General features: G+C 36.8%; 1 long non-coding RNA gene across 1 annotated transcript; it reads right to left on the bottom strand.

Moving 5' to 3' along the window:
* Nucleotides 1-4,047: 4,047 nt before the first annotated feature.
* LOC104105760 (uncharacterized) lies at nt 4,048-5,933 on the bottom strand. Its single transcript, XR_688435.3, has 2 exons — nt 5,697-5,933; nt 4,048-5,579 (listed from the first exon to the last, which is right to left on the bottom strand). It is a non-coding gene; the product is annotated as an uncharacterized lncRNA (long non-coding RNA).
* Between the last annotated feature and the right edge of the window lie 3,535 nt (nt 5,934-9,468).

Genomic DNA, 9,468 nt, shown 5'->3' on the forward strand with positions numbered 1-9,468 from the left:
CTTAACTTGTTGTTTTACTATTATTTGAAGCCCTTATCGAACTATTGATTGTCCCTCTTATATTATTATTCATTCTATTGAGTTGGTGTTTAGATATACATACTAGTGCTATTCGACGGTACTAACGTCCCTTTTGCCTTAAATGGATGCAGGTGGTTACATAGCAGACAGTGCGGATCTCAGATAGTGCCGCATCCTCTTCTCAGCGGACTCGGTGAGCGCCATTTCATTCCGAGGTCATGTATTGTACCTTTTGTTTATATCATGGTCACTTTGTTTTTGAGGTACAATCGGGGCCTTGTCATCGGCACCATCTTTACTCTCTTTTGTTTCTTTAGAGGCTCCGTAGATACTATGTGGGTTGTATATGGGTGTTGGGAATGTTTAACAAGTAGTGTTTGATCACTTGTTCCACTTGAACTATAAGAAATGTGTATTTTGAGACTTAAAGGCGCAATGACTAATAAAATGATTTAGGATTGTATGAATGAGATCCCTAATGTATAATTAATGAAATCGCGTCTTTTCTTGATCATGGGTTAATTTGGGTAGAAAGTATCTAACAGGCTTGCTCGGCCAGGTTTACTCGGTTGAGCGCCGGTCGCGCTTCCCGGGGACGGGGCGTGACACCAACAAAGTCCAAAATGAGTCCGAACTTGATCTGAATCACACCCGAGGCCCTCGAGACCCCATCCAAACATACCAACATATCCTAAAATATCATGCAAACTTAGTCGAGGTCTCAAATCTCATCAAACAATATCAAATATACGAATCGTACCCCAATTCAAGCCTAATGAAACTAATGAATTTCCAACTTCTACAATAGATGCTGAATCTTATCAAACCAACTCCGATTGACCTCAAATTTTGCACAAAAGTTATAAATGATACAACGGACCTATTCCAGCTTCTGAAACCAAAATCTGAGCTCGGTAACAACAAAGTCAACTCTCGGTCAAACTTTTCAACCCTTCAACCTCTATTTTTCCAACTTTCGCCAATTCAAGTCCAAATGACCTATGGGCCTCCAAATCAATATCCAAATAAACTCTTAAGTCTAAAATTATTATACGGAGCTATCAAAACCATCAAAACTCCATTCCGAAGTCGTTTATACATAAGTCAACATGTGGTCAACTCTTTCAACTTAGGCTTCCAACCTTGGGACTAAATATCCCAATTCATTCTGAAACATCCCTGGAATCAATCCAACTACCTCGGAAAGTCACATAACAAAAAATGAGCATAGAATAAGCAATAAATATGGGAATAGGGCTACATTACTCAAAACGACCGGTCGGGTCGTTACAATATCAATACACTCAAAAATCAAAAAGTTCAAAACTTCTTTTTGCTAAATTTAGTTTCCAGTAGTTTCTCCTAACTTCTCTTTTCCTCTTTCATTTCCGCTTGAGCTTCATTCTCTGTACATGGAGCTTTGGATTCATAAACGACTAAGAAAGAAGCTCTTGTTTGGTTTGCTGCCCAGCAGAAGGTCAGTGTACACTGACCCTCCTTCTTTCTTCAATTATTTGTATTGTTTGGTGTTTATAATGTCCTCTCTATTGATTATCCTTCGTTCATGACATATGTTAGTAGTTTGTGATTGTTTAATATGTTATGTTGTTCTCATCGATTATTGTTGATTGTTCTCTTGATAAATTATGATTGTTCTAGTATTGATAGTTAATTTGTGTTAATGAAATTCATGGCTTAACTAGATAACATTTTCCGTAGTGAATGATATGAATTATGCTGAACTTTTGACATTACCTAGAAGTCTTTTGATATTTCTATGTGTGTTTTGTCAGCTGTACTACTATGTTTAGCTAGCTTGATTAAGTTGTTTCTTAGACTTTTTTGATGTCCTGTTGAGAGTTTATGTCTACTAAATCTGTGTTACATTAATTCTTGGATTATTAATATTATATCATCTGTTGATTTAACTAAAAAATTATCTTCATCATAAGTTTTCCATGTCACACATTTAACTTATCTATTTTGACTAAATAATCTATTATTGGAATCATGCCTGTTGCACACACTTAATGACTCCTGTAATAAATTCATTAGCTTAGTTATTATATTATCTTCTCATTTGATATGTCCTGCAGTCTTGTAACTCTTTAGAAACATCACCGTGTATAGGTTTGAGTAATTTATGTTACCCCTATGTTTGTGTTTGTTCAATGATGATTATAAATCCTTATATGTATTTCATCTGAGGAAGTTTCATGCTTCTACTACTGTGTTCTTCATTTGAAATTGTTTTGCAAATAATGGTTGTATCCTACTGGCTTTAATGACCTAACAAGTTTGAGTGATATAGAATCTATAATGAGGAATTTATTGTTGTTACTTATGAGCTTAAACAAATCCATCAATACTTGTTTACCTTGTTAAAATGAACACTTTTTCATATCTGGTTGATATCATTTATCTATAAAGATTTAGTTATGAATCTGAATGTTGATTAAGAATCTGATAGACTAGTAATCATGCAACTAAACTTGGATTAGATTAAGACTAACCACCTGGCCTTTTGATGTCTTTACTTGGTTGAACAAAGTTGTTAGTATGGGTCTTTAGTGGAGAAGGGCCCTAATCATGTACATGCTCATTCTTGACTATTCTGAATACTACTGCAATGACTGTTGATGTTCTGTAGACTTAGATAAAGGTCCTAAAATGTTAAGCCTAGTAGAAGTAATAAGATTAGTGCATATGTCTTCTTATATCATTCACAGATCACTCAATTAGGTAACCCTGAACTTGGACTAGTTTACTGATAAGTTTGCCATTAATCCCCTTTGTTTAGTATTTGTGTGACAACCTCTTTAAGTGACCTTGATGCATGTTATAGATATCGATATCACTAGATGCTATGAATACTTGCAGTAGTTTGCTTCCTTGTGTTTGGATACTGACCTTAAGGTTAAGGGTGTAATGCTGAAGTGTTCATTCGTTATAGCTTCTAAACTTTGTGTATTTGAACCACGTGTGTCTACTGCTGCTCTCACACTAATTTTTGAAGTGAATACCTCATTTGTATTTAAACCTTTGAAGAAGAGTAAGTGTGAGTGATTAAGGGTATTTGGGGTGGGGCCTAGTTTGTGGTTAAGATGCCCTTCCCTGACACAAGTATTGCTCGGGGTCTGTGAGACCCTTATGAACTCTGAAGTGTCATGGATTCATAGGGTATATTATCCATGGATAAGCTTTTGCTTTAAGCTTCTAATCACTAACTCTATTAATCTCTTTCGGATTAATACAAATGAATTGGTTTCACTATATTCTTTGGAACTCAGGCCTAAGTTTCAGTCTAGGATCCTTTGCTGGTTGACAACTGTCGCTGCCTGTAGATCTGCTGGGCCTGGTCCACTGGCCCAATTTCGAGTCTAGTTCCTTTCCTTTCTAGCATTTTAGATAAATAAAATTTGTTGTTTGTTCTGTGTATATCTATATGATACTAACATTATTATAGAATACTTTTGGTTATGTTTTGATTATCTTAGGAATCTAGGCAAACCAAAGCCCACTGATAAATAAAGAAAGAATCTGAGTTTATTTGCTATGTTCACTGAAATATTTTGACATTTTGATCACTTATTGTTATCAAATAAAAGGCTCCATTTTTGGTTATTACTAACTATTTTCATGAAGCTTTTGATTTTAAAACAGACTTGCAAGCGAACAATCATTGTTTGGGAAAAATTAGAATTGAAAGAGTATACACAAGGCTGGTTTTCAAGAAAGAAAACCATATATGGTTTTGAGATTGCAAACTAAAACGAATTTTCAAAATTCAACTCCAAATAAATTCTTAAGAAAGGTATATCTATCCCAATTTAGGATATACACATATTTCTGAATGGCCTTTATCTAATTACGTCATACGGATAGTCATATTTTCAAAAGAGATAAAGTATTCAAAATCCTTTCCAAACATAAAATATTTCACAAAGATTTTCCTCAACTCTTTAGGCAAAAACGTTTTCTAAAAAGATTGTTTAATAAGTTATAGACCTTGTAAACACATGTGACTCCTTTTCAAAGTATGTATATACACTACTTTCTTTCAAAAAATCGTGGACTTTAAACAAGACTTAGGATAGGTTACAAACTTTAAAGCACTAAACTTAGCAGAATATAGATCTTTACTTCCCTGAACCTAACCTAAGTTCTAAGGAGCTACCTCAAGTAGATTTTAGGGGGTGCCTAACATCTTCCCCTTAAAAGAACAAGAACCATTACCCAAATCTCACCGGTTAGAAGACCAATAGGATAATAATCTAATAAAACATAAGTACCCTAATTTATCTCAAAATATTAGGTGGCGGCTCTTTTTTAGCAACATCAGAAGAACCACTAGTTGAATCTTGTTTTGACCTATGCAAAATAGGGTGCAACATATGGTCCAGGAGAAGACGTTTCTCCTTTCTCCAATAATCGGACACCGCTTGCTAATTGTCCCAGTAATATTTATTGATCGTTTGGGCTAAAAAATCCACGTCTACCCCTTGCATCCAAACAATGTCACCCTGGTTTGGATGCAGCCTTGAATAAAACTCCCTTATGAGAGTCAGGTTAGCCTTTTGTTTTGTTCCTTGAGCGAAGTGTACCCATCATCTCTCCTCAATCTCCGTAGCAATTCCCGGGCACACTCTATTTGTAGCATTCAAATTTAGTGGTTTCTCAAGAACCAATGGATTGACTTGTTTCTGCAGAATACTATCCCACAACTTCCATGCATCTTTATATGCAAAGTTATCCTCCATGTCCTTACACCTTATTTGTTTTCCACTTATTTTCTGGAGGGGTTCTTGATGCTCCTTCATGAATTTGAAATACGATCTCATGTGGTAGTAAATCAAGGTGGTCATGCCCTAGTTTGTGTTGTTACGTGCAACTCAGTGCTCTACTAGGTGGCTTCAATGCCCACCTCAGGCGTCCCATTAGCCTCTGATTCATGCAGCGTTTTGGTTATCACTTCTTTACCCTTCTCCCTAGGTGCATTTTTATCAGTCAGTGTCTTCTTGGGTGGAGGCTTACCATCTCCACCCCCATGATTGTGCGTTGGTCTTTGTAATCACCATCACACATGCATAAGCAAAGTATCAATATTAGTAGATGTATCGTCAATGTGTCATAATATCATGCGTTACACCCCACACTTAGCCTGTGGAATAATTGTGTTAAATGAGACGCGAGCAGCCATATCATAGTGGGTGAAGGCGATGCGAGAATTGTGCCTAAGTCGTTGTGTGGTGGAATTCAACCTAACTGAATGTAAATTAAGTATAAAATCACCCACACGAACATCCCACACTTAAAGGATAACTTACATTTCCCTTATATAGAGTGTTCACAAAACATATTGAAAGCTTCTTTCGAGCAATTTGTCAAACACTTTGTGTGCATCAGTTTTTCCTTACTTGTTTCATATCTTTTGAGCCTTGAATACCATCCCAAATTGAATGAGGTGGTGGGAATGTAGTTCTCCACTTCACTTTAATCAACAGCCAAACAATCAGGAATTTAGTATCCCCCAAATTCCAGAAAATTCACCCTATTATCTATTAAATTCAAAGAGAAAACCAAAAACTAAAAATTAACCTATGGGGATAATGGGATGAACATCACAAATAAGAGGATAGAGAGATAGAGAGAGAGAGAGAGAGGAGGGGGTTTACCTATTTGTCGGTAAATGAGAAGGGTGGTAGCAATGGTGTTAGACGGACAAGTGTGAGAGAGAGACATGAGTGAAAAGGGAGGGTTTGAAGGGTTTTGAAATGTGAGGACTCTCAAATAAGCAGTTCTAGTTGTCGCAATATGGACTCGCGATGCCCCCCATTCACTGCCTCCGAAAATTAAGGCTTCCCTAAGGACGCTGAGGCCTCTCACGATGTGAGTACTTGTGGCGTGCCATGTGGAAGTCATTTCTGACTTATGGCCCGAACCTATTTCTCTCACCACATTATGACATACCATCCTTTGACCTGAGCCTGTTTCTCCCACCTCATTGTTCACGTGCACAATTCACGAGGTACGTCAATTAACAAAAATAAAATAAAATAAAGTAAAATCAAAACACTAAAACTATCAAAAAAATAAGAAAATTGGGTTGCCTCCAAACTAGCGCGTGATTTAATGTCACGATACGATGTACAATTACAACAACCATGAGTTACCTCCCATGAAGCGCTTGATTTAATGTTGTGGAACGATACAGAATTCTCGCCTAGTTATCAGTGAGGTAGACCTTGTTCTTTTTGTGGTCAAAGTTCTCTCCCCAATAATGCTTCATTCTTTGTCCATTGACTAGATACGTGTTATCACTATCTATATCGCATATCTCAATTGCATCATGTGGGGTGACTCTCGCCACCTTGTCGCGATGCCTTGAGTAGGAAGGCGGTGAGTATGGGTAGCCTTGAATTTATTCTTGTTGGTGAGAGACCGCTTGCATCATATGTTTAGGCCTTGGCCAATCAGTTCACGAGGTTAGATGTTTTGGAGCCCAGTCGGGTTCTAGCTTGCGTGGTTTCTCGGTCCTCCTTATATGATCGCATCAGAGAGTGTCAGTATGACGACCCCTATTTGCTTGTCCTTAAGGACACGATTCAACAGGGTGATGCCAAAGAGGTTTCTATTGGAGATGATGGGCGTCACGCCCCATTTTCTCTCGAAAGCGGGTTTCGACATGTGACAACTCTTTTAAATGGGTATTAAAAGAGAAGAGTCGCTACCTAATAATTTTTAAAGGTGCGTTAGGGCACCTATTTGCAAATAACTCTGTTTGATTAGTCTACGTCACCAAAGATCGGGTAAGGGCTCAAATTATTTCAAAGAGAAGGTGTTAGGCACTCTTCGAGGTCTACAACTGTGGGTCCCGGCCGAAATTTATACTATGTGGGATTATCGGATTATAATTATCCTAAGTGATCATATAAGCCAGGGAAGACAAGGAATTTAAAGGTTCTATTATGAATAAATGTAAAGAAAATCGAACGACAATTAAACCGTATAGATAGTCAGTACAAGTCTTTAGAGGTTACAAGGTACAACTTAATTATTCAACGACTAAGTGAAAATAATAAAATATAAAGGGGGGTGGGGTCCTAAGTTTTTTAGCCTAAAGGATCACCCTGTGCAACATATATAATACTTCGCAATTATCTTAGGGTAAGGGTTACTCATATTATTCAGCGTGTACAGACTATCGTCTCCTGCTACCCGATTACTATGTTAATGTTGTTTACTTAAAGAACTCTAATTCAATTCTAGACTGTCTCCTATGCGTGAGCTACCCGTCCCATGCCTATGGTCCGTGAGGCTTTGGACCTATTATTGGGTCATTCTAGACTCTACTTAGGATGCTCAAAATGATAAAACTAGGCGCGCATTCAAAACATATAGGACTTCACATAAAGTTAATAAATGACTCAAGTTGGCCTCCACACAGAAGCAGCAAATTGAACGCAGGCAGATTCATACATTAGGTGGCAAACAGTTTCAAATTAGAACACATAAAAGTCATTAAGTCCTATAAATATGGTCTCTATGTGATTCTGATTTCTAGTATCATACATCCAGTACTGCAGCTTTAGACTAGCGTATTGGTAGATTAAAGGTATTGCATGTCCTATAGCCATGATCTCTAATTATTTTCACAATGAGGTGGTGCAACTATTTGAAAACTCAGAATTAACAGTGCTGATTTCATAAACATGATTCTTAGGTAGGTGACAGTATCCTATAGGCAAGATTCTAATAGTTGATGATCGAATTTGATTTTATAAGACTTTATCCCTATAGGCATGTCATCTAAGTGTGGCAGTACAATGAAGCAACAAAAGTAGTTGATTAATTGATTAAGATCCTACAGTCATGATATCTGGATGAGTAGTATAATAAAAGCAATAGAAATGACTCATTGATTAATTAGTTGAAGCCCTATAGACATGGTATCTAGATTAGCAAAGCATATGTTATTATATCCTATAGGTATGTTGTCTAATAATTAAGCAAGACATTTGATTCCTATAGGCATACTGTCTAAGAGCGCACAGTAGTAGACATGGAAACAGGTATAGCAAATACTTAAACTTACATGCTTTGAATAGTGTACAAGTATTAGTCGAGTTAAGTGAAGTGTGTGTGATTTCTATCGGCGTGATTTCTATGAGTGTGTAGAATAGGAGCACGTCAAACGAATAACAAACAAGGCAATTAAATCCTATAGGTAAGCTTTCTACCCGTTCATGCGAGAATCAGAATACCCCAGCCCCCTTTTTACTAATTTCCCCACTATTCATTATCATAAATTATTACATGCCCATATGGAATAATACAAGCTCAAATATGAATATTTACATAATGAGACAACTATTGGCCCAATGGAACAGTGATAGGCCCAATACAAATAACCCAGTGTTGTTTCTGGGACTTTAACAACTTTACTTTCATACGACCTATAGACCAAAATCCCAATTTCATAGGATTAGTAGAGTAAGCCCGAATCCAACGCCCAAGTCCAACAACATATATGACCAAACACCAGGCCCAAACGAATAACTTACACCCTAATTAGATGTCAAACTTAACCACACAAACAACAAATTATATGTTAAATTAATTAAATAGAGTAAGAAGTCCACACACTTAGTTCTTTGGATTGTAATTAACAATAATTCTCACTAAGACATGTAGACAAGATCATATGACATATTGGCAGGGCACACACAAGGCAGGTTCATGTTTGCATTTTTAGAAGCTTGGGTAACAGGATTGATCATCATGGGATAGCAAACCATTTCAAATGAAGTTCCAAACAAAGCATGGTCAGAAACAACCTAAAACACTTTTAAACAAAAGGTTTGATCATTAAAGCTAGGAGAATCAGTAGGGCATAGCCTAAACATGAAGGTTATAACATGAAAACCTAATGAAAACATCTTAACATAACAAATTCATGATCGAACAATCACCTGACTAGGCAGGGGGAAATGTAACATGCTAAACCTCAGTCACAATGCAAGAGGCAAGTCAATTTTCAAAAGTAAGACAAACATGCATCAAATACAGCAATAGTTGACCACATATAGGAAAACGCTAGTTGTAAAGTTTACTCTAAAGTTTTAACTAGTACTGAGGAATGCAGAGTTGATCATGTTAACGAACACACAATAAAACATAAATTTTATGAGAACAAGTCGTAATGAATGGTAGAACCCCAAAAAGCTGCAGGTTAGGCATGAGTGGCAGAATATTTCCCAGTCTATCATAACAATCCATAGTAAGGCAAAGAAGCAAACTCAGGATTAACCTCAGGTATCAATATAACACAACAGATTAAACAAGTTTAGGATAATTAGAAAATCATTCATGCCGGCACATATTCCAAATACATCTCACAACTAGAATTCGGGCAAGTTCAGTATCGAGACATAAGAAATACCTTAG

Source organism: Nicotiana tomentosiformis, chromosome 12 (genome assembly GCF_000390325.3).
Source record: "Nicotiana tomentosiformis chromosome 12, ASM39032v3, whole genome shotgun sequence".
Classification (NCBI taxonomy): Eukaryota; Viridiplantae; Streptophyta; class Magnoliopsida; order Solanales; family Solanaceae; genus Nicotiana; species Nicotiana tomentosiformis.